Here is a 24,988-nt window from a genome sequence, read left to right as displayed (position 1 = left end):
TTGTAATAAATGACTAAGTCCCAAATAGGATTACAATCAAAGTTTACAATTTATTAAATGAATAGAGGGAAGCAAACAGCACTGGGTGCGCCGGGAGTCTCTGCTCCACCGAGACGCACACAAGTCACAGCAGGCGGCTGGTTTTTATGCTCCTGGGCTAATACATATTCATTACTACTTCTAGAAAAGGCAGGGTTATTATAACTAGTTCCTGGAATCCGAACCCGCCCACTGGCGCATGTGTTATCAGTCTCTGGTGGTCCCTCTGCGGGTCTCTCGTACTGAAGGCTCATAGTCTTCCTCCCAGGCTTTTCCCTTGTCCTTCTCCTTTGTCCATCTTGGCTGGATGTCAGAGACTTGCATAGTGCCCCATGCAATAGTCATAACAGTTAGCAGTTATTCTGAAACCCCTTTGTTCTCTTGTCCCCTATTAACCCGAATTGCTGGACCATTCCTCTGCAAGATGAGAAGAGGTAAAGAGAGCAGGAGGAACAGCAGCCCTGTTTTTGGTCTGGCTTAGTTCAACAGGGGGCAGCACAAGCAACCAGGCTGTTTCTCTTCAAAGACTTGCCTTAGCATTGGTGAAGGAAACTGACCGGGCCGACAACCCTCTTACCTTTTTGCACCACTCCACACCACGGGGACTTCATCTCTCCAAGGCTGCACGAGGGAAGGGCGGAAACAAGAAAAAAAGCACATCCTGAGGCACCTCATAACCACAGCCTACCTACTGCAATACTTGTGTCTCTCTTCCCAGCTGCTTCATCTCTGTGGCTCTCCATCTCCAAACCACATTCTTTTTAACTGCCATGCAGAGTGGCAGTCCTCCGGGCGCCATAGAGCAGCACCATATTTTTTTTTTTTTTATTAGTATTTTTTAATTTCAAAACAGCAGTCCGCTTCCCTCTGGAGATGGACAGTAGGTCCAGCCAGTCACCGAGTTGCCAACACAGAGCTTCACAGTTCCAGAAGGCGCTCTTTCCTTTCACCGATTCCTTATAAATGTTATCTACCACTGGCAAAAGCAATAAACAGACTGCAAACATGCACTGCCATCTTTGACAAACTTTATGTTTTCAATTTTATTATTTCAAAGAGAGCAGTCCACTTGCCTCTCCATCTGTGAAGTAGATCAAACCAGTCACTACGTTGCCGAACAAGAACTTGACGGTTCCAGAAAGCGCTGTTACCTTTGACCGGTTCCTCCTAATGTTTACCTACTGCTGGTTTATACATTTAGAGATTAAAATATAGCTCAAAAACAGAAGAGTATCCCACCATCCCAAAAAACAGTGAGCCAGAAACCTCTATTAAACATCCCTCTCCTAAGTGAATTCCAAGCACTTAAAAATTCTAGAAATCTATAAACTCCAGCCTGCCTAGAGAACCCTGCAACTGACTGAAGGAAAAACAAAGCACTTACCCCAAGGAGCAGCCCAGGCAGAAGGAGCTCTCTGATAGCATGCCTGGGGCTCATATAGCATTCAGCCCCGCCCAGCACCCAAACCCAATCACCTGGAAAAGGGGAGGGGCAAAGCACAAGGAAGTAGAAAGAAAGCAGGAGCAGCAGCAGCAGCAGCTGTTTTTTATTATTTTCTTTGTTTGTTTGTTTGTTTGTTTTTGGTTTTTTGTTTGTTTTTGTTTTTTTTTGTTTTTTTTTAAGATCTGCTTTACTTGAAAAACATGCAGAGAGCAGACAGGTGACCTGTGGTGTTTCTAGAAGCAACAATCCCCATGCTTTTGCTGCAGCTTTTAACATTGAAAGGACGACACGACCAGGCCAGTAACTGGAACTCTTTCAAATGGAATTAGCTCAAACAGGTTCATCATCACTTGCAAAAACAGAGAACCAGCATTCACTAGCACGCCAGCCCTGACACCCACCTCCTCCGCAACGCTGACTGCTACTGATGCAACATGCTACTGTGCAATACCTCTCTGTTCCCAGCTCCTTTACCTCATCTGCTCACTACATTTACCTGAGAAGTGTGCCCGAACAGACTTATTCTGCAGAGATGAAGGAGGTGGCCCTGCTCACTCTCTTGGCACTACTGCACTTATGCACTCAAGGAACCATACCCCACGGTTTCCCAAAAACAACGTACCTGGCAACCCCTCATAAACGTACTTCTAATACGTCAATTCAAGGACATAAAGCCTAGAAGGCTTTATGGTCTAAAGACTCGACAGACAGAAAACACACAGGCAAAAGCTCCAGAAATATAACAAACTGTCCCTAAACTTGAAACAGACTACCCCTTACGTGCCCACTGCTGCCATTTTCAGACACATGCTCACACAGGGAGCTTCCATGATACATTTCAACTAAACCCTGCTCCATCACTTTAACAGCAAGGTTGTAACTTTGATAATATTTGACATACAGGCAAAGACTCACAGAAAGCCCCGTAATTCTGCAAAAATCAGAAGGGACCCAGAACCACAAAGCAAACACACAAAGTAACATCACCATACCATCCGTAAAACTGCCATAACAACTACTCACCTGAGGAAGAGCTGCGTGCAATACAGGCACCTACTACTAGATCGCTTTACAGTGACAGATCCTACCAGTTACCAACTCAAAAAGATATGCGTACCGGTTTCTACTGGAAAACGCATCAGTCCATAGACTCTGACCCACCTAAAGAACCCTGCAACTGACTGAAGGAAAAACAAAGCGCTTACCCCAAAAAGCAGCCCAGGCAGAATGAGCTCTGTCATGGAATACCTGCAACTCAGTTACCACTAGGTCCCACCTGGAACCTGAAGCCAATCACCTGGGAAAGTGCAAGGGGGAAAGCACAAAAAAAAAAAAAAAAAAATCAGAAAGGAGCAGTAGCTGTGGTTTCTTTATTCATTTATATGGCTTAGCTCAACAGCATGCAGAGTGCAGACAGGAGAGCTAGGGTGTTTCTAGAAACAAAAATCCCCATGCTTTTGCTGCAGCTTTGAATATTAAAAGGACAAACTGACCAAGAAAGTAACTGATTTTTTTTTCCATCTGGAATTAGCTCGATCTTTTATTTACATAAAAAGAAAAATCTAGGAGCAGAACTGTGGGTAGTTAGGGTCTGGCGGCCGGAAGATGTCACGATGTACGGAAAGGTGGAGCCCCTCCCTTGATGGACAGTAGCGTGTGGTCTGTGATGTAAGCAAGCGGAAGTGACGCTATGGGCCTCGGGTATGTAAGCCCATGTGACTCGACAATAAATGCCATTTGCCATCCACCACATTGGTGTCTGTGAGCCGATGGACCGAGCGGCCTGGGGTTGGTCGCCGTGCCGTTCCTGAACCAGGTCGCCACTGCCCCCTGAAGGCAACAAGTGGTGCCGAAACCCGGGAAAACTCCTGGATTCGGGTGAACGGCGGCCGGAGCGGCGGGACCAGCCCGGCGGGGAGGACGCTCCCGGACCAACAAGGAAGATGGAAACCCTTGTGAAGGTCGTATCAAAGTTGTGGAAGCTGTGGGGTGGCTCGGCTGAGGAAGCCAGGTGTGCCAGTGGGGAACCAGAGCCTGGGGAAATCTGGGAGAGACCACGGCCATGTGCGCCCCAGTACGGTGCTGAACTAGAAGACGAAGAGTTGGGTGAAGAAGCCTCCGGCGGGAACGGGGATGAAATGTTAGGTTTTACTAACACGTGGAAATGCGAGAAAGAGAACGGTTGCGGGGACGACCAGGGAGGAGGTAGAAGCGTGAGAGAGGGGCAGAGAGCCAATCGGAACGGCCATCCGAGAAAACGCTCCTGTGGCGCAAACGCCTCGCTGAGATGGCGGCGGGGCGAGCCACGAGGCAGAGAGCGGCCCGCCCGCAGGGGTGGGGGGCGGGGCCGGAACTCGATGGGAGGGTACCGGAACTCGGAGGTGAGCAGTCAGTCAAGCTCTGACTCCGGATCACATACCGATTCAAATTCGGAGGAGGAAATGGGGACAGATAGCCAAAATATCCCCATCCGAAATAAAGCTGCACCGCGAGGCAGAGAAATTCCTCTCACAGATTGGAGGAAAATTAAGATTGCGTGCACCATCTTGGCTCTATCGGCCATGCTAGCGTTCCTGGTCTGGGTGACAGACGGGGGGCAGAGGGTTCACTCACCAACAAACCCTAAGGATGTACAAGCGATTGTTAAAGCCATTGCGGATAAAGGGCTTCATTCTGCAATGGTCTCCACCCTCATAGATGGTGTTTTCAGGGGAGACGACATGCTCCCGTTTGATATAACACAAACTTGTAGACTGATCTTTGACGGGGGTGGGATGATCATTTTTAAACGAGAATGGGGGGACAACTGTATGAGACAACTGGCCCAAGTAACTGGGACGGATCACACACTGTATGGCTCTAGCCTGCAGCGGCTAATGGGTACGGACCCAACAGTGATCACCCCCCAGGCGCAAGTCCAGGGCCTGAGGGCCCGCGAAGGTATGGCAACTCGTGCAGCCAGAGAAGCTCCAAACAGCCGACGCCCCAACTTCAGAACAAAACTAATGAAAACTGAGTTTCTGTTCACAGGAACGGATCATCGGGCACCCCCGTAATCTGTATACCCCGGCGACATGAGAAGACAATAAGTCAGCAAGCGTCCTGTCTAAGCCTGAGAGTTCCACACTGGCAGAATCCAGACACCAGCGAAGCGGCCTCCGTGGGTGGGGGGCTACAATGCGTTTGTGTGATCTTATCTTTGGACCTTGTATACTAAATATGCTTGTGTTGTTTGTTAAAAGTTGGTTAGAGAAAGTTAACATTATGTTGGTAGAACACCAACAACTACTTTAAGAGTGCATTTACTCAGCGTTACCAGTTACCTCTTAGTTTTCTCCTGGTTATTGTGCCTTATGTATTTTAGTTAAGTTATGATGTCTACGTCTTAAGATTGTTATATTTTAGCTAATTTGGTTGTGCATAGGGAGGGGGGAAATGTGGGTAGTTAGGGTCTGGCGGCCGGAAGATGTCACGATGTACGGAAAGGTGGAGCCCCTCCCTTGATGGACAGTAGCGTGTGGTCTGTGATGTAAGCAAGCGGAAGTGACGCTATGGGCCTCGGGTATGTAAGCCCATGTGACTCGACAATAAATGCCATTTGCCATCCACCACATTGGTGTCTGTGAGCCGATGGACCGAGCGGCCTGGGGTTGGTCGCCGTGCCGTTCCTGAACCAGGTCGCCACTGCCCCCTGAAGGCAACACAGAACTGATTGCACGCCAAAAAAAAAAAAAAAATCCATTCCACTTGCAGGAAAAATCACTTACTTCAGTAAGCTACCTGTGGTGTAAATGCCTGAAGTAACTAGGAAAATAAAACTAACATTCACACTTTTAAGGAAGAGGTACAGCATTGAAGAGGCTTTCAGGGTAGGGCATAACTGCATTATCTGAGCATTCCCTAGGCTCCCAACCTTAGATGCTATCGCGCTGGGGAAACTTGGTGTGCTAGCTCTAAGGAACACCACGGAGCGTAGAGTGGAGTGGAGACACCACGGCTAGGCTCTGTAATCAGGTGGGGCCTCGATTGTTCTTGTGCACAAAGCTGCACTTTTTGCCACCCTAAGCCAAAGACCTGTCATGTTTTGACAAATGCTGTACCCTAGTGTACTTTTTGCTCATTATAATATCATTATAATACCAAAACACACCTCCATCCCAAAAGCTACCCGCCTCCAAGGTGCGACCACCCCTCACTGAGCACGCGCTCTGAATTTCTCGGAGCCTATTACTTTAAACGGAGACAGGAAAACTTTACACCAATCATAACTAAGATATGCTTGACTAGAGCCACTCAAGCTCCACCTAAAAGATAGAAAATAATATAAATTGGCCCAAGAGAGAGGGGATGTTAGGGAAGATACCATCGTCAGGGGAGATACCATCCCGAGGACAAACAACATCCTTAGGACCTCCTGACTCCTGGGATCAGTCGACGGGCTGAGCCTCTCTTGCCCCCCCATTGGGACGCCTTTGGGTGAGATCTGAATATTTGCTTATAAATCTCTATAGAGTCTTTGATCCTTTTAACGCGTTTATTTCTAGGCTGCGCACCTGTAACACCTGTATAACATCCGTAACACCTATAACACCTGTGTATTTCATGCATACTAGCTTGCTTTTGCAGATAGTCACTATCACCGGCAATCCAAAAGAACCTGATTACCTGTTGCTGTAATAAACCATACTTGATTGCATTGTGATAGCTCTCATTAATGCAACTAGGGTGAGGGTGGTTATCCGTGATAGTTCAGTGTTCTGAATCTAACCAGACCCCCAGACGGTTAATGCATTGTTGCTGAATGTCTGAACGGACCCCCAGGTGGTTAATACGTTTTTGGTGAATGTCTGAGCGGACCCCCAGGCGGTTATTACGTTTTTGGTGAATGTCCGAACGGACCCCCAGTTTTGGTGAATGTCCGACTGGTTCAGTACTCTGAATCCAACCGGGCCCGTAACGGTTAATCAGCTACACCCCTTTAACGCGACACTACCTGAGAAACAAAAGGCTATGCTGATGGGTCAAAACACACTACAGGACACTGGGGCCAGGCCCTCCGCTGCACCCACTTAAAACCCATCCCTACACTCACCAAGGTGCAACCCCAACACCAAAAAAAAAAACAGACGCAGCATTGCAGCACCTGCTTTGTTCCGATTCTAAAGACTAACACCACAGCCCACATTGCCTGGGACACCTGATAAACAGAAGAGAAAGCAGCCATACCCTTTTCAAGCCATCCCTGCACGTGTCGCTCCTTGATCATCTGCAACCTCTTCTCCAATCCTCAACCACTTCTCTAGAGAGCCTGCCATGGCACCTGTAAAGCAAGATGGATACCCTTCGCACTCACCTCGTGCTACTTGGCAGTTCTGCTCCAATCCAGCTCACAACCAGCCCGCCCTTCTCGTGCTGCTCTTCAGAGTGCAGCTTGGCCCCACTCAGCCTGTGTGAGACAAATGTGAAACAAAAAGAAAAGCATAGGCTGAAGCAGCATCCAAAGCCACAGCACAGCTGGGACAGTTACTCTCATCTGCTGCCTTACCTCCCTGCCCTGCCCTCCCCTCCCCTCGAGGCAGATGCTTCCATCTGCTCTCTTAGGCCAGCTACAACACCCCTGAAATATAAACAGGATTTTTACTGTACTTTGTGTAGTTCAGTAACTGCAGTGACAACTGCACCCCTAAATTACCTTCTATATCTGTTCATCACTCACCTTGCCAAAAGCAGCTCTGGTCGTCAAGTCCCGTGTCGTACACTGTGTTTCAGCTTTAACAAATGAAAACAGGCACAAGAGAATCAATCATTCAGCTGCCAGCATTAGCACCCATCCCTCAACAACACAAAAGGGACCCCATTTACAATACTATCGTTTCAAAACAGCAGCCTCCTTGCCTCAGCACCTCAGAAGTAGATCAAGCCAGTCACTGAGTTGTCTATGGAGTGCTGAACAGTTCCAGAAGGAGCTCTTTCCGTGACAGGTTCCTCCAAAGGTTTACGCTCTACTGGGGACAGGAAAGAAATAAAAATAAAAAATTCAAAACCCCGTATCTGTAAGCTTTCAAGATTCGACAGACCTCCTCAAGCACACCGTTCAAGTGCTATGCGAGCAGTTGCTCGCAAGCAGCTCAACTCTCCCCCCTCCAGTCTGCCAAACACCACAGAGATGACTGTGCCAGCTGCCCTTCAGTACGTGCCCAGAGGCAGACTGGATATCTTTACCAAAACAGTCCAGACAATGTATTAGTACACCCATGCACTGCCACGTTACCTGTCATCACTAACTGCCAGGCAGGACAGCTCCAGACCAAACACGTACACACACACAGGCACGCCACAAACACTACAAACAAAACACACAACACAAGGCACAAGAAAAAGTGACCCCCAAAAAGAAAGCCCTACAGCAACAGCAAGTCAGAACAGGTGCTCTGCACCAGACCCTAGGAGAGACTCAAATGTCACAACATGCAACTGGAAGCAACTGCCAGAACTGGGATGACGGAGGCCTAAAAAGCCTGCCTTCAAGACAAGAGACCAGAAGGATGGGGACTGAAAACCCCCTAAGAAGACACTTAGGAAATCAATTCCCAAGCAAGAGCTCCTGATGCGGCCCAGATGACTTCTGCAAGAGTGAGGATGGAAACAGACGCGATCCCCAACCGAATATGATGCACAAGACCTGAAACAGATCTGCACCCATGCTTTTGCCACACTTTTTTTTAACATTAAAAGGACAATACTTGCTGGGTCGTAACTGGAACATTCCTAACTGGAACTGGCTCAAACTTTTATTTACAATGAATGAAAGATCTAGGAGCAAAACAGACTATACACCAAAACAATCAATTCCATTCCACCCCCAGGAAAAAAATCACATACTCTCATCCCCTCCTGTACCTCAGCCGCTTGCCTGCCCCACGTGGCACATGCTTCCATCTCTTCTCTTTACCCACTTATAGCACCTCTAAAAGGCAAACTGGAATTTTACTCTATTGGATGTAGGAAAATAACTTCAGTGACAACCACACCCCCAAAATTAACAGCTACCTCTGCTCATCACGCACCAGAGTCACTGCAGAGGCAGCTGGTTGAGACATCCTGCACTGCACACTGCATTTCAGCCTAATGAAAGGCAAAACACAGGCAGAAGATAAACATTCAGCTGCCAGCAGTAGCACCCATCCCTCAACAACATAAGCGACCCCAGCTTTACTTTTATCCTTTCAAAACAGCACTCCACTTGCCTCTGGACCTGCAAATTAGGTGCAAGCTTGAAAGGAGCGGCCAGCATCATCCACACCACCGGGGAACACAAAAGGACAAAAGAACCACTGTGCTTGCAAGCGCCCACCTGCCACGCTGCTCCTCTATCCCAAACAGACTCACCTCGGACCCTCACAGGGAAACACCTGAGTGTCTTCCCTTCGCTTCAGATAAGGGATGACCAGGCTGACAACACTCACCTTCCCTCACTGCTCCGCGACACGAGGATTTCCCTTTCCTGTCCACGACCGCACAAAGCACCTGCAAAAAAAAACAACAAAACAAAACAAAAAAAAAGACAGAAAAGCACACTCTGAGGCACCTCACAGCCACAGCGTACCTGCTCCAAGACCTCTCTCTTCCCAGCTCTGGTACTTCAGCTGCTCACCAGCTCTAACTGAGATTCTTCGCCCACTGCACCACAGCAAACTCTGCCCAGGCCACACAACACACACTACACAAGCTACATTGCTTAAGACACACGAAAGCTGGAACGTTCCAGCCCAACAATTAGTCACGTCGCACAGGAAGGATGCCGCATACTCCTAGAAACCAAACCTTCCAGTCCTGAGCAGCTCCCCACCTCCCCATTCTAACCACACTCAGCAAACACACTGTTTGACCCTCAAAAAAAAAAAAAAAAAAGAACATGCACACACACAAAGAAAAACAACCGAGCTCCATAAATGCCAAAAAGACATGCACACACACAAGCCTCGGCAGGGGTAATCAAACTTACCCTTTGCAGATGAAAGAGGTGACTCTGATACAACTCTGCTCAGTCTCTTGGTAACGGTGCATCTACGCTGCCAAGCCATATGTAGCATTCAATCAAGCTGGTTTTAGTCCTCTGGAGAGTTACACAAGTGGGTTTATACATCGAGAGATTAAAATATAGCTCAAAAACAGAAGAGTATCCCACCATCCCAAAAAAACAGTGAGCCAGCAGCCCCTACTAAACATCCCGCTACTGAGTGAATTCCAAGCACTTAAAATCCAGAAATCCATAGGCTCCAGTCTGCCTAGAGAACCCTGCAACTGACTGAAGGAAAAACAAAGCACTTACCCCAAAGAGCAGCCCAAGCAGAAGGAGCTCTCTGCTAGCATGCCTGGGGCTCATACAGCATTCAGCCCCGCCCAGCACCCAAACCCAATCACCTGGGAAAGGGGAGGGGCAAAGCACAAGGAAGTAGGAAGAGAGCAAAAGAAGCAGCTGTGGTTTTTTTTTTTCCTTTTTTTTTTTTTTTTTTAAGATCTGGTTTATCTCAAAAACATTCCGAGAGCAGACAAGAGACCTGTGGTATTTCTAGAAGCAAAACTCCCCTTTTGCTTTTGCTGCAGCTTTTAATGTTGAACGGATAACGTCACCAAGCAAGTAACTGAAACTTCTTCAACTGGAATTAGTTTAAACACGCTCACCGTCATCTGCAAACACAGAGAACCAGCATTCACTAGCCCTAACCCTAACCCCAACCCTCACCCTAAGCTCTAACCCTAGTCCCAGCCCTAGTCCCTAACCCCAACCCTAGTCCCCGAGAACTACATTTCCCGGTATGCTCTGGGCACCCAACATGGCCTCCCGGACGTTCGGAGTCCCAGAACTACATTTCCCGGTATGCTCTGGGCACCCAACATGGCCTCCCGGAAGTCCGGAGTCCCAGAACTACATTTCCCGGCACGCTCTGGGCACCCAACGCGGCCTACCGGAAGCCTTGTGACGGAAAACTACACCTACCAGCATTCCCTGCACAGCCGGCACGGCCAATCAGAGGCCGAGTTGTCGAGAACTACATTTAACAGCACTCCCTGGAACCCTAGCCCTTGCCGCCCTTACCCAAAAAAGCCGCAAGCCCTAACCCTAAAAATCCTCGAAACCCCTACAGACCTAACCCAAACTATCCACCACACTAAACCCCTGAAGACCTATGCCTAAAAGCCCTAACCCAAACACTGAAGACGCTCAAATCCCACACCCACAAAATTAAGATGCTCAAATCCCAAACCCCAAAAAATAGGACGCTCAAATCCCAAACCCCCTTCCGAAAAAGAAAATAAGAAAAATAAATCAAACAAAACAAAAACAACAAAAGGGGTAGACCTGGTGGCATCTGCCCTATAACCCTGCAAAAATCATGAGGGACATAGAACAACAAAGCAAACACACAAAATAACATTGACATCCTATCCATAAAAGTGCTACAACAATTAATCACCTCCAAAGAGCTTCTTGCAATAAATGCACGTACTACTAGATTGGTTTCCTCTAAAATATCGTACAAGACTCTGACCCACGAAAAGAACCCTGCATGTAGCTAACAGAAGAATAAACAAAGCACCGACCCCAAAGAGCAGCCCACGCAGAAGGAGCTCTCTGATAGAATGCCTAGGGCTCGTATAACATTTGGCCCCGCCCAGCACCCAAACCCAATCACCTGGGAAAGAGGAGGGGGCAAAAAACAAGAAAGAGAGCAGGAGCAGCAGCTGTGTTCTTTTATTTATTTTTTTATTTATTTGTCACCTATCCCTAGTTTACAGCATGCGGAGTGCAGACAAAAGAACTGCGGTGTTTCTAGAAGCAAAATTTACCGTATTTTTGACTCAGCTTTGAACATAGAAAGGACAATACAACCAAGAAAGTAAATGAAATATTTTCAACGGGAATTAGCACGAACCTTTCATTTACATATGAAGAAAAATCTAGGAGCGTAGGAAATTACACATCAAAAAAAAAAAAAAGACGTAATAAGCAACGCGCATGCGCGGCCCCCGGCCGCCTGCAGTACTTGTTTTCCACCAGGAGGTAGCGGCAGAGGGCGCCCGCGGGCGTCACCGCGCATGCGCGCCCCCGGCCGCCTGCAGTACACGTTTTCCACCAGCAGGGGGCGGCAGAGGTCGCATGCGGGGAAAGCACAAAAAAGCAAAAAGAGGAGCAGCAGCACCTCTGGTTTATTTACTTATTTATAAGGCTTAGCTCAACAGCATGCAGAGTGCAGACAGGAGAACTGGGGTGTTTCTAGAAGCAAAAATCCCCTTTTGCTTTTGCTGCAGCTTTTAATGTTGAACTGATAATGTCACCAAGCAAGTAACTGAAACTTCTTCAACTGGAATTAGTTTAAACACGCTCACCGTCATCTGCAAACACAGAGAACCAGCATTCACTAGCCCTAACCCTAACCCCAACCCTCACCCTAAACTCTAACCCTAGCCCCAGCCCTAGTCCCCGAGAACTGCATTTCCCGGTATGCTCTGGGCACCCAACATGGCCTCCGGAAGTTCGGAGTCCCAGAACTGCATTTCCCGGTATGCTCTGGGCGCTCAACATGGCCTCCGGAAGTTCGGAGTCCCAGAACTGCATTTCCCGGTATGCTCTGGGCGCTCAACATGGCCTCCGGAAGTTCGGAGTCCCAGAACTGCATTTCCCGGTATGCTCTGGGCGCTCAACATGGCCTCCGGAAGTTCGGAGTCCCAGAACTGCATTTCCCGGTATGCTCTGGGCACCCAACATGGCCTCCCGGACGTTCGGAGTCCCAGAACTGCATTTCCCGGTATGCTCTGGGCGCTCAACATGGCCTCCGGAAGTTCGGAGTCCCAGAACTGCATTTCCCGGTATGCTCTGGGCGCTCAACATGGCCTCCCGGAAGTCCGGAGTCCCGGAACTACATTTCCCGGCATGCTCTGGGCACTCAACGCGGCCTACCGGAAGCCTTGTGACGGAAAACTGCACCTACCAGCATTCCCTGCACAGCCGGCACGGCCAATCAGAGGCCGAGTTGTCGAGAACTACATTTAACAGCACTCCCTGGAACCCTAGCCCTTGCCGCCCTTACACAAAAAAGCCGCAAGCCCTAACCCTAAAAATCCTCGAAACCCCTACAGACCTAACCCAAACTATCCACCACACTAAACCCCTGAAGACCTATGCCTAAAAGCCCTAACCCAAACACTTAAGACGCTCACAGCGCCCAAGCCCACAAAATTAAGACGCTCAAATCCCAAACCCAACCCAAAATATTAAGACGCTCAAAACCCTAACCCAGGAGAACTTAACCTGAAAAAAAAAAAAATAATAATAAGATCTTAAAACCCTAACCGTAAATAACTGACCAAAAATAAAACCCTAAGAACCTAACCCTAAAAAAACTATCAACACTACAACCCAAAAAACTCTAAAACCCTGACACGCTAACCATGAAACCCTTAAAACCCTAACCCTCAAATCCCTAAAATCCTAACCGTTCAAACTCCAACCCTAAAACTAAAAACCTTAAAATCCTAAACATAAACCCTGAGAACGCTTACCCTGAAACCCAACCCTAGGGCCCTATCCCTGAAACCTTAAAACCGCAAATCAATCTTTGGGAAATAACATAGGCTCAGGAGAGGATCTCAGTACAGTAGCATTTGTATTTGAGATTACAATGGCGGGTGTCCCGCAAGCAGGAGGGCACCTACCGATTCCATACACAGTTTATATACTTTTTTTTTTCCCTCCCAAGGACCAGGACCCTCCCGTTTCCCCATTAACTGTGCAATCCAGGTTTATACTCTACCTGGTGCTTCACCGAAAACACACAGCTGCTGGCCTGTTACAAGTCACATTTCTTTTGAGGCTTTTACTCTTTGAGGTGGTAATGTTTCTTACACCGTGATTTCCACTTAATTGTTGTAAGGATTCTGGTTGTCTGCATTTTACAAGGTTGTCTGTTGTAATAAATGACTAAGTCCCAAATAGGATTACAATCAAAGTTTACAATTTATTAAATGAATAGAGGGAAGCAAACAGCACTGGGTGCGCCGGGAGTCTCTGCTCCACCGAGACGCACACAAGTCACAGCAGGCGGCTGGTTTTTATGCTCCTGGGCTAATACATATTCATTACTACTTCTAGAAAAGGCAGGGTTATTATAACTAGTTCCTGGAATCCGAACCCGCCCACTGGCGCATGTGTTATCAGTCTCTGGTGGTCCCTCTGCGGGTCTCTCGTACTGAAGGCTCATAGTCTTCCTCCCAGGCTTTTCCCTTGTCCTTCTCCTTTGTCCATCTTGGCTGGATGTCAGAGACTTGCATAGTGCCCCATGCAATAGTCATAACAGTTAGCAGCTATTCTGAAACCCCTTTGTTCTCTTGTCCCCTATTAACCCGAATTGCTGGACCATTCCTCTGCAAGATGAGAAGAGGTAAAGAGAGCAGGAGGAACAGCAGCCCTGTTTTTGGTCTGGCTTAGTTCAACAGGGGGCAGCACAAGCAACCAGGCTGTTTCTCTTCAAAGACTTGCCTTAGCATTGGTGAAGGAAACTGACCGGGCCGACAACCCTCTTACCTTTTTGCACCACTCCACACCACGGGGACTTCATCTCTCCAAGGCTGCACGAGGGAAGGGCGGAAACAAGAAAAAAAGCACATCCTGAGGCACCTCATAACCACAGCCTACCTACTGCAATACTTGTGTCTCTCTTCCCAGCTGCTTCATCTCTGTGGCTCTCCATCTCCAAACCACATTCTTTTTAACTGCCATGCAGAGTGGCAGTCCTCCGGGCGCCATAGAGCAGCACCATATTTTTTTTTTTTTAGTAGTATTTTTTAATTTCAAAACAGCAGTCCGCTTCCCTCTGGAGATGGACAGTAGGTCCAGCCAGTCACCGAGTTGCCAACACAGAGCTTCACAGTTCCAGAAGGCGCTCTTTCCTTTCACCGATTCCTTATAAATGTTATCTACCACTGGCAAAAGCAATAAACAGACTGCAAACATGCACTGCCATCTTTGACAAACTTTATGTTTTCAATTTTATTATTTCAAAGAGAGCAGTCCACTTGCCTCTCCATCTGTGAAGTAGATCAAACCAGTCACTACGTTGCCGAACAAGAACTTGACGGTTCCAGAAAGCGCTGTTACCTTTGACCGGTTCCTCCTAATGTTTACCTACTGCTGGTTTATACATTTAGAGATTAAAATATAGCTCAAAAACAGAAGAGTATCCCACCATCCCAAAAAACAGTGAGCCAGAAACCTCTATTAAACATCCCTCTCCTAAGTGAATTCCAAGCACTTAAAAATTCTAGAAATCTATAAACTCCAGCCTGCCTAGAGAACCCTGCAACTGACTGAAGGAAAAACAAAGCACTTACCCCAAGGAGCAGCCCAGGCAGAAGGAGCTCTCTGATAGCATGCCTGGGGCTCATATAGCATTCAGCCCCGCCCAGCACCCAAACCCAATCACCTGGAAAAGGGGAGGGGCAAAGCACAAGGAAGTAGAAAGAAAGCAGGAGCAGCAGCAGCAGCAGCTGTTTTTTATTATTTTCTTTGTTTGTTTGTTTGTTTGTTTTTGGTTTTTTGTTTGTTTTTGTTTTTTTTTGTTTTTTTTTAAGATCTGCTTTACTTGAAAAACATGCAGAGAGCAGACAGGTGACCTGTGGTGTTTCTAGAAGCAACAATCCCCATGCTTTTGCTGCAGCTTTTAACATTGAAAGGACGACACGACCAGGCCAGTAACTGGAACTCTTTCAAATGGAATTAGCTCAAACAGGTTCATCATCACTTGCAAAAACAGAGAACCAGCATTCACTAGCACGCCAGCCCTGACACCCACCTCCTCCGCAACGCTGACTGCTACTGATGCAACATGCTACTGTGCAATACCTCTCTGTTCCCAGCTCCTTTACCTCATCTGCTCACTACATTTACCTGAGAAGTGTGCCCGAACAGACTTATTCTGCAGAGATGAAGGAGGTGGCCCTGCTCACTCTCTTGGCACTACTGCACTTATGCACTCAAGGAACCATACCCCACGGTTTCCCAAAAACAACGTACCTGGCAACCCCTCATAAACGTACTTCTAATACGTCAATTCAAGGACATAAAGCCTAGAAGGCTTTATGGTCTAAAGACTCGACAGACAGAAAACACACAGGCAAAAGCTCCAGAAATATAACAAACTGTCCCTAAACTTGAAACAGACTACCCCTTACGTGCCCACTGCTGCCATTTTCAGACACATGCTCACACAGGGAGCTTCCATGATACATTTCAACTAAACCCTGCTCCATCACTTTAACAGCAAGGTTGTAACTTTGATAATATTTGACATACAGGCAAAGACTCACAGAAAGCCCCGTAATTCTGCAAAAATCAGAAGGGACCCAGAACCACAAAGCAAACACACAAAGTAACATCACCATACCATCCGTAAAACTGCCATAACAACTACTCACCTGAGGAAGAGCTGCGTGCAATACAGGCACCTACTACTAGATCGCTTTACAGTGACAGATCCTACCAGTTACCAACTCAAAAAGATATGCGTACCGGTTTCTACTGGAAAACGCATCAGTCCATAGACTCTGACCCACCTAAAGAACCCTGCAACTGACTGAAGGAAAAACAAAGCGCTTACCCCAAAAAGCAGCCCAGGCAGAATGAGCTCTGTCATGGAATACCTGCAACTCAGTTACCACTAGGTCCCACCTGGAACCTGAAGCCAATCACCTGGGAAAGTGCAAGGGGGAAAGCACAAAAAAAAAAAAAAAAAAATCAGAAAGGAGCAGTAGCTGTGGTTTCTTTATTCATTTATATGGCTTAGCTCAACAGCATGCAGAGTGCAGACAGGAGAGCTAGGGTGTTTCTAGAAACAAAAATCCCCATGCTTTTGCTGCAGCTTTGAATATTAAAAGGACAAACTGACCAAGAAAGTAACTGATTTTTTTTCCATCTGGAATTAGCTCGATCTTTTATTTACATAAAAAGAAAAATCTAGGAGCAGAACTGTGGGTAGTTAGGGTCTGGCGGCCGGAAGATGTCGCGATGTACGGAAAGGTGGAGCCCCTCCCTTGATGGACAGTAGCGTGTGGTCTGTGATGTAAGCAAGCGGAAGTGACGCTATGGGCCTCGGGTATGTAAGCCCATGTGACTCGACAATAAATGCCATTTGCCATCCACCACATTGGTGTCTGTGAGCCGATGGACCGAGCGGCCTGGGGTTGGTCGCCGTGCCGTTCCTGAACCAGGTCGCCACTGCCCCCTGAAGGCAACAAGTGGTGCCGAAACCCGGGAAAACTCCTGGATTCGGGTGAACGGCGGCCGGAGCGGCGGGACCAGCCCAGCGGGGAGGACGCTCCCGGACCAACAAGGAAGATGGAAACCCTTGTGAAGGTCGTATCAAAGTTGTGGAAGCTGTGGGGTGGCTCGGCTGAGGAAGCCAGGTGTGCCGGTGGGGAACCAGAGCCTGGGGAAATCTGGGAGAGACCACGGCCCTGTGCGCCCCAGTACGGTGCTGAACTAGAAGACGAAGAGTTGGGTGAAGAAGCCTCCGGCGGGAACGGGGATGAAATGTTAGGTTTTACTAACACGTGGAAATGCGAGAAAGAGAACGGTTGCGGGGACGACCAGGGAGGAGGTAGAAGCGTGAGAGAGGGGCAGAGAGCCAATCGGAACGGCCATCCGAGAAAACGCTCCTGTGGCGCAAACGCCTCGCTGAGATGGCGGCGGGGCGAGCCACGAGGCAGAGAGCGGCCCGCCCGCAGGGGTGGGGGGCGGGGCCGGAACTCGATGGGAGGGTACCGGAACTCGGAGGTGAGCAGTCAGTCAAGCTCTGACTCCGGATCACATACCGATTCAAATTCGGAGGAGGAAATGGGGACAGATAGCCAAAATATCCCCATCCGAAATAAAGCTGCACCGCGAGGCAGAGAAATTCCTCTCACAGATTGGAGGAAAATTAAGATTGCGTGCACCATCTTGGCTCTATCGGCCATGCTAGCGTTCCTGGTCTGGGTGACAGACGGGGGGCAGAGGGTTCACTCACCAACAAACCCTAAGGATGTACAAGCGATTGTTAAAGCCATTGCGGATAAAGGGCTTCATTCTGCAATGGTCTCCACCCTCATAGATGGTGTTTTCAGGGGAGACGACATGCTCCCGTTTGATATAACACAAACTTGTAGACTGATCTTTGACGGGGGTGGGATGATCATTTTTAAACGAGAATGGGGGGACAACTGTATGAGACAACTGGCCCAAGTAACTGGGACGGATCACACACTGTATGGCTCTAGCCTGCAGCGGCTAATGGGTACGGACCCAACAGTGATCACCCCCCAGGCGCAAGTCCAGGGCCTGAGGGCCCGCGAAGGTATGGCAACTCGTGCAGCCAGAGAAGCTCCAAACAGCCGACGCCCCAACTTCAGAACAAAACTAATGAAAACTGAGTTTCTGTTCACAGGAACGGATCATCGGGCACCCCCGTAATCTGTATACCCCGGCGACATGAGAAGACAATAAGTCAGCAAGCGTCCTGTCTAAGCCTGAGAGTTCCACACTGGCAGAATCCAGACACCAGCGAAGCGGCCTCCGTGGGTGGGGGGCTACAATGCGTTTGTGTGATCTTATCTTTGGACCTTGTATACTAAATATGCTTGTGTTGTTTGTTAAAAGTTGGTTAGAGAAAGTTAACATTATGTTGGTAGAACACCAACAACTACTTTAAGAGTGCATTTACTCAGCGTTACCAGTTACCTCTTAGTTTTCTCCTGGTTATTGTGCCTTATGTATTTTAGTTAAGTTATGATGTCTACGTCTTAAGATTGTTATATTTTAGCTAATTTGGTTGTGCATAGGGAGGGGGGAAATGTGGGTAGTTAGGGTCTGGCGGCCGGAAGATGTCACGATGTACGGAAAGGTGGAGCCCCTCCCTTGATGGACAGTAGCGTGTGGTCTGTGATGTAAGCAAGCGGAAGTGACGCTATGGGCCTCGGGTATGTAAGCCCATGTGACTCGACAATAAATGCCATTTGCCATCCACCACATTGGTGTCTGTGAGCCGATGGACCGAGCGGCCTGGGGTTGGTCGCCGTGCCGTTCCTGAACCAGGTCGCCACTGCCCCCTGAAGGCAACACAGAACTGATTGCACGCCAAAAAAAAAAAAAAAATCCATTCCACTTGCAGGAAAAATCACTTACTTCAGTAAGCTACCTGTGGTGTAAATGCCTGAAGTAACTAGGAAAATAAAACTAACATTCACACTTTTAAGGAAGAGGTACAGCATTGAAGAGGCTTTCAGGGTAGGGCATAACTGCATTATCTGAGCATTCCCTAGGCTCCCAACCTTAGATGCTATCGCGCTGGGGAAACTTGGTGTGCTAGCTCTAAGGAACACCACGGAGCGTAGAGTGGAGTGGAGACACCACGGCTAGGCTCTGTAATCAGGTGGGGCCTCGATTGTTCTTGTGCACAAAGCTGCACTTTTTGCCACCCTAAGCCAAAGACCTGTCATGTTTTGACAAATGCTGTACCCTAGTGTACTTTTTGCTCATTATAATATCATTATAATACCAAAACACACCTCCATCCCAAAAGCTACCCGCCTCCAAGGTGCGACCACCCCTCACTGAGCACGCGCTCTGAATTTCTCGGAGCCTATTACTTTAAACGGAGACAGGAAAACTTTACACCAATCATAACTAAGATATGCTTGACTAGAGCCACTCAAGCTCCACCTAAAAGATAGAAAATAATATAAATTGGCCCAAGAGAGAGGGGATGTTAGGGAAGATACCATCGTCAGGGGAGATACCATCCCGAGGACAAACAACATCCTTAGGACCTCCTGACTCCTGGGATCAGTCGACGGGCTGAGCCTCTCTTGCCCCCCCATTGGGACGCCTTTGGGTGAGATCTGAATATTTGCTTATAAATCTCTATAGAGTCTTTGATCCTTTTAACGCGTTTATTTCTAGGCTGCGCACCTGTAACACCTGTATAACATCCGTAACACCTATAACACCTGTGTATTTCATGCATACTAGCTTGCTTTTGCAGATAGTCACTATCACCGGCAATCCAAAAGAACCTGATTACCTGTTGCTGTAATAAACCATACTTGATTGCATTGTGATAGCTCTCATTAATGCAACTAGGGTGAGGGTGGTTATCCGTGATAGTTCAGTGTTCTGAATCTAACCAGACCCCCAGACGGTTAATGCATTGTTGCTGAATGTCTGAACGGACCCCCAGGTGGTTAATACGTTTTTGGTGAATGTCTGAGCGGACCCCCAGGCGGTTATTACGTTTTTGGTGAATGTCCGAACGGACCCCCAGTTTTGGTGAATGTCCGACTGGTTCAGTACTCTGAATCCAACCGGGCCCGTAACGGTTAATCAGCTACACCCCTTTAACGCGACACTACCTGAGAAACAAAAGGCTATGCTGATGGGTCAAAACACACTACAGGACACTGGGGCCAGGCCCTCCGCTGCACCCACTTAAAACCCATCCCTACACTCACCAAGGTGCAACCCCAACACCAAAAAAAAAAACAGACGCAGCATTGCAGCACCTGCTTTGTTCCGATTCTAAAGACTAACACCACAGCCCACATTGCCTGGGACACCTGATAAACAGAAGAGAAAGCAGCCATACCCTTTTCAAGCCATCCCTGCACGTGTCGCTCCTTGATCATCTGCAACCTCTTCTCCAATCCTCAACCACTTCTCTAGAGAGCCTGCCATGGCACCTGTAAAGCAAGATGGATACCCTTCGCACTCACCTCGTGCTACTTGGCAGTTCTGCTCCAATCCAGCTCACAACCAGCCCGCCCTTCTCGTGCTGCTCTTCAGAGTGCAGCTTGGCCCCACTCAGCCTGTGTGAGACAAATGTGAAACAAAAAGAAAAGCATAGGCTGAAGCAGCATCCAAAGCCACAGCACAGCTGGGACAGTTACTCTCATCTGCTGCCTTACCTCCCTGCCCTGCCCTCCCCTCCCCTCGAGGCAGATGCTTCCATCTGCTCTCTTAGGCCAGCTACAACACCCCTGAAATATAAACAGGATTTTTACTGTACTTTGTGTAGTTCAGTAACTGCAGTGACAACTGCACCCCTAAATTACCTTCTATATCTGTTCATCACTCACCTTGCCAAAAGCAGCTCTGGTCGTCAAGTCCCGTGTCGTACACTGTGTTTCAGCTTTAACAAATGAAAACAGGCACAAGAGAATCAATCATTCAGCTGCCAGCATTAGCACCCATCCCTCAACAACACAAAAGGGACCCCATTTACAATACTATCGTTTCAAAACAGCAGCCTCCTTGCCTCAGCACCTCAGAAGTAGATCAAGCCAGTCACTGAGTTGCCTATGGAGTGCTGAACAGTTCCAGAAGGAGCTCTTTCCGTGACAGGTTCCTCCAAAGGTTTACGCTCTACTGGGGACAGGAAAGAAATAAAAATAAAAAATTCAAAACCCCGTATCTGTAAGCTTTCAAGATTCGACAGACCTCCTCAAGCACACCGTTCAAGTGCTATGCGAGCAGTTGCTCGCAAGCAGCTCAACTCTCCCCCCTCCAGTCTGCCAAACACCACAGAGAGGACTGTGCCAGCTGCCCTTCAGTACGTGCCCAGAGGCAGACTGGATATCTTTACCAAAACAGTCCAGACAATGTATTAGTACACCCATGCACTGCCACGTTACCTGTCATCACTAACTGCCAGGCAGGACAGCTCCAGACCAAACACGTACACACACACAGGCACGCCACAAACACTACAAACAAAACACACAACACAAGGCACAAGAAAAAGTGACCCCCAAAAAGAAAGCCCTACAGCAACAGCAAGTCAGAACAGGTGCTCTGCACCAGACCCTAGGAGAGACTCAAATGTCACAACATGCAACTGGAAGCAACTGCCAGAACTGGGATGACGGAGGCCTAAAAAGCCTGCCTTCAAGACAAGAGACCAGAAGGATGGGGACTGAAAACCCCCTAAGAAGACACTTAGGAAATCAATTCCCAAGCAAGAGCTCCTGATGCGGCCCAGATGACTTCTGCAAGAGTGAGGATGGAAACAGACGCGATCCCCAACCGAATATGATGCACAAGACCTGAAACAGATCTGCACCCATGCTTTTGCCACACTTTTTTTTAACATTAAAAGGACAATACTTGCTGGGTCGTAACTGGAACATTCCTAACTGGAACTGGCTCAAACTTTTATTTACAATGAATGAAAGATCTAGGAGCAAAACAGACTATACACCAAAACAATCAATTCCATTCCACCCCCAGGAAAAAAATCACATACTCTCATCCCCTCCTGTACCTCAGCCGCTTGCCTGCCCCACGTGGCACATGCTTCCATCTCTTCTCTTTACCCACTTATAGCACCTCTAAAAGGCAAACTGGAATTTTACTCTATTGGATGTAGGAAAATAACTTCAGTGACAACCACACCCCCAAAATTAACAGCTACCTCTGCTCATCACGCACCAGAGTCACTGCAGAGGCAGCTGGTTGAGACATCCTGCACTGCACACTGCATTTCAGCCTAATGAAAGGCAAAACACAGGCAGAAGATAAACATTCAGCTGCCAGCAGTAGCACCCATCCCTCAACAACATAAGCGACCCCAGCTTTACTTTTATCCTTTCAAAACAGCACTCCACTTGCCTCTGGACCTGCAAATTAGGTGCAAGCTTGAAAGGAGCGGCCAGCATCATCCACACCACCGGGGAACACAAAAGGACAAAAGAACCACTGTGCTTGCAAGCGCCCACCTGCCACGCTGCTCCTCTATCCCAAACAGACTCACCTCGGACCCTCACAGGGAAACACCTGAGTGTCTTCCCTTCGCTTCAGATAAGGGATGACCAGGCTGACAACACTCACCTTCCCTCACTGCTCCGCGACACGAGGATTTCCCTTTCCTGTCCACGACCGCACAAAGCACCTGCAAAAAAAAACAACAAAACAAAACAAAAAAAAAGACAGAAAAGCACACTCTGAGGCACCTCACAGCCACAGCGTACCTGCTCCAAGACCTCTCTCTTCCCAGCTCTGGTACTTCAGCTGCTCACCAGCTCTAACTGAGATTCTTCGCCCACTGCACCACAGCAAACTCTGCCCAGGCCACACAACACACACTACACAAGCTACATTGCTTAAGACACACGAAAGCTGGAACGTTCCAGCCCAACAATTAGTCACGTCGCACAGGAAGGATGCCGCATACTCCTAGAAACCAAACCTTCCAGTCCTGAGCAGCTCCCCACCTCCTCATTCTAACCACACTCAGCAAACACACTGTTTGACCCTCAAAAAAAAAAAAAAAAAAAGAACATGCACACACACAAAGAAAAACAACCGAGCTCCACAAATGCCAAAAAGACATGCACACACACAAGCCTCGGCAGGGGTAATCAAACTTACCCTTTGCAGATGAAAGAGGTGACTCTGATACAACTCTGCTCAGTCTCTTGGTAACGGTGCATCTACGCTGCCAAGCCATATGTAGCATTCAATCAAGCTGGTTTTAGTCCTCTGGAGAGTTACACAAGTGGGTTTATACATCTAGAGATTAAAATATAGCTCAAAAACAGAAGAGTATCCCACCATCCCAAAAAAACAGTGAGCCAGCAGCCCCTACTAAACATCCCGCTACTGAGTGAATTCCAAGCACTTAAAATCCAGAAATCCATAGGCTCCAGTCTGCCTAGAGAACCCTGCAACTGACTGAAGGAAAAACAAAGCACTTACCCCAAAGAGCAGCCCAAGCAGAAGGAGCTCTCTGCTAGCATGCCTGGGGCTCATACAGCATTCAGCCCCGCCCAGCACCCAAACCCAATCACCTGGGAAAGGGGAGGGGCAAAGCACAAGGAAGTAGGAAGAGAGCAAAAGAAGCAGCTGTGGTTTTTTTTTTTCCTTTTTTTTTTTTTTTTTTTTAAGATCTGGTTTATCTCAAAAACATTCCGAGAGCAGACAAGAGACCTGTGGTATTTCTAGAAGCAAAACTCCCCTTTTGCTTTTGCTGCAGCTTTTAATGTTGAACGGATAACGTCACCAAGCAAGTAACTGAAACTTCTTCAACTGGAATTAGTTTAAACACGCTCACCGTCATCTGCAAACACAGAGAACCAGCATTCACTAGCCCTAACCCTAACCCCAACCCTCACCCTAAACTATAACCCTAGCCCCAGCCCTAGTCCCCGAGAACTGCATTTCCCGGTATGCTCTGGGCACCCAACATGGCCTCCCGGACGTTCGGAGTCCCAGAACTGCATTTCCCGGTATGCTCTGGGCGCTCAACATGGCCTCCGGAAGTTCGGAGTCCCAGAACTGCATTTCCCGGTATGCTCTGGGCGCTCAACATGGCCTCCCGGAAGTCCGGAGTCCCGGAACTACATTTCCCGGCATGCTCTGGGCACTCAACGCGGCCTACCGGAAGCCTTGTGACGGAAAACTGCACCTACCAGCATTCCCTGCACAGCCGGCACGGCCAATCAGAGGCCGAGTTGTCGAGAACTACATTTAACAGCACTCCCTGGAACCCTAGCCCTTACCCAAAAAAGCCGCAAGCCCTAACCCTAAAAATCCTCGAAACCCCTACAGACCTAACCCAAACTATCCACCACACTAAACCCCTGAAGACCTATGCCTAAAAGCCCTAACCCAAACACTGAAGACGCTCAAATCCCACACCCACAAAATTAAGATGCTCAAATCCCAAACCCCAAAAAATAGGACGCTCAAATCCCAAACCCCCTTCCGAAAAAGAAAATAAGAAAAATAAATCAAACAAAACAAAAACAACAAAAGGGGTAGACCTGGTGGCATCTGCCCTATAACCCTGCAAAAATCATGAGGGACATAGAACAACAAAGCAAACACACAAAATAACATTGACATCCTATCTATCCATAAAAGTGCTACAACAATTAATCACCTCCAAAGAGCTTCTTGCAATAAATGCACGTACTACTAGATTGGTTTCCTCTAAAATATCGTACAAGACTCTGACCCACGAAAAGAACCCTGCATGTAGCTAACAGAAGAATAAACAAAGCACCGACCCCAAAGAGCAGCCCACGCAGAAGGAGCTCTCTGATAGAATGCCTAGGGCTCGTATAACATTTGGCCCCGCCCAGCACCCAAACCCAATCACCTGGGAAAGAGGAGGGGGCAAAAAACAAGAAAGAGAGCAGGAGCAGCAGCTGTGTTCTTTTATTTATTTTTTTATTTATTTGTCACCTATCCCTAGTTTACAGCATGCGGAGTGCAGACAAAAGAACTGCGGTGTTTCTAGAAGCAAAATTTACCGTATTTTTGACTCAGCTTTGAACATAGAAAGGACAATACAACCAAGAAAGTAAATGAAATATTTTCAACGGGAATTAGCACGAACCTTTCATTTACATATGAAGAAAAATCTAGGAGCGTAGGAAATTACACATCAAAAAAAAAAAAAGACGTAATAAGCA

At 47.9% G+C, this 24,988-nt stretch overlaps 2 long non-coding RNA genes across 47 annotated transcripts; both read right to left on the bottom strand.

Annotated features, from left to right (window-relative positions):
• Positions 1 to 30: 30 nt before the first annotated feature.
• On the bottom strand, positions 31 to 11,945 carry LOC140002764 (uncharacterized). Of its 18 annotated transcripts, none has more exons than XR_011810250.1 (11): positions 11,090 to 11,945; positions 9,816 to 9,907; positions 9,489 to 9,599; positions 8,950 to 9,010; positions 7,755 to 8,608; positions 7,346 to 7,488; positions 7,200 to 7,252; positions 6,710 to 6,803; positions 2,689 to 2,780; positions 1,113 to 1,223; positions 31 to 1,015 (listed from the first exon to the last, which is right to left on the bottom strand). It is a non-coding gene; the product is annotated as an uncharacterized lncRNA (long non-coding RNA). The 18 variants fall into 18 exon arrangements; XR_011810247.1 differs by having other exon boundaries at positions 31 to 1,036; positions 1,113 to 1,220; positions 11,090 to 11,942; XR_011810249.1 differs by having other exon boundaries at positions 1,113 to 1,220; positions 11,090 to 11,942.
• Positions 11,946 to 13,483: 1,538 nt separating this feature from the next.
• Positions 13,484 to 24,670, bottom strand: LOC140002763 (uncharacterized). 29 transcript variants are annotated; one of them, XR_011810221.1, is made up of 11 exons: positions 23,268 to 23,388; positions 22,941 to 23,081; positions 22,401 to 22,461; positions 22,002 to 22,059; positions 21,206 to 21,277; positions 20,797 to 20,939; positions 20,651 to 20,703; positions 20,161 to 20,254; positions 16,141 to 16,232; positions 14,565 to 14,672; positions 13,484 to 14,488 (listed from the first exon to the last, which is right to left on the bottom strand). It is a non-coding gene; the product is annotated as an uncharacterized lncRNA (long non-coding RNA). The 29 variants fall into 29 exon arrangements; XR_011810225.1 differs by having other exon boundaries at positions 20,838 to 20,939; positions 23,268 to 23,378; XR_011810205.1 differs by lacking the exons at positions 21,206 to 21,277; positions 22,002 to 22,059 and adding an exon at positions 24,581 to 24,598 and having other exon boundaries at positions 23,268 to 23,359.
• Positions 24,671 to 24,988: the final 318 nt, after the last annotated feature.

This window comes from Anas platyrhynchos, chromosome 6, assembly GCF_047663525.1.
Source record: "Anas platyrhynchos isolate ZD024472 breed Pekin duck chromosome 6, IASCAAS_PekinDuck_T2T, whole genome shotgun sequence".
In the NCBI taxonomy this organism is placed as follows: Eukaryota; Metazoa; Chordata; class Aves; order Anseriformes; family Anatidae; genus Anas; species Anas platyrhynchos.
The sequence above is the reverse complement of the archived record's forward strand: the minus strand, read 5'-3'. Positions and strand labels throughout refer to the sequence as shown.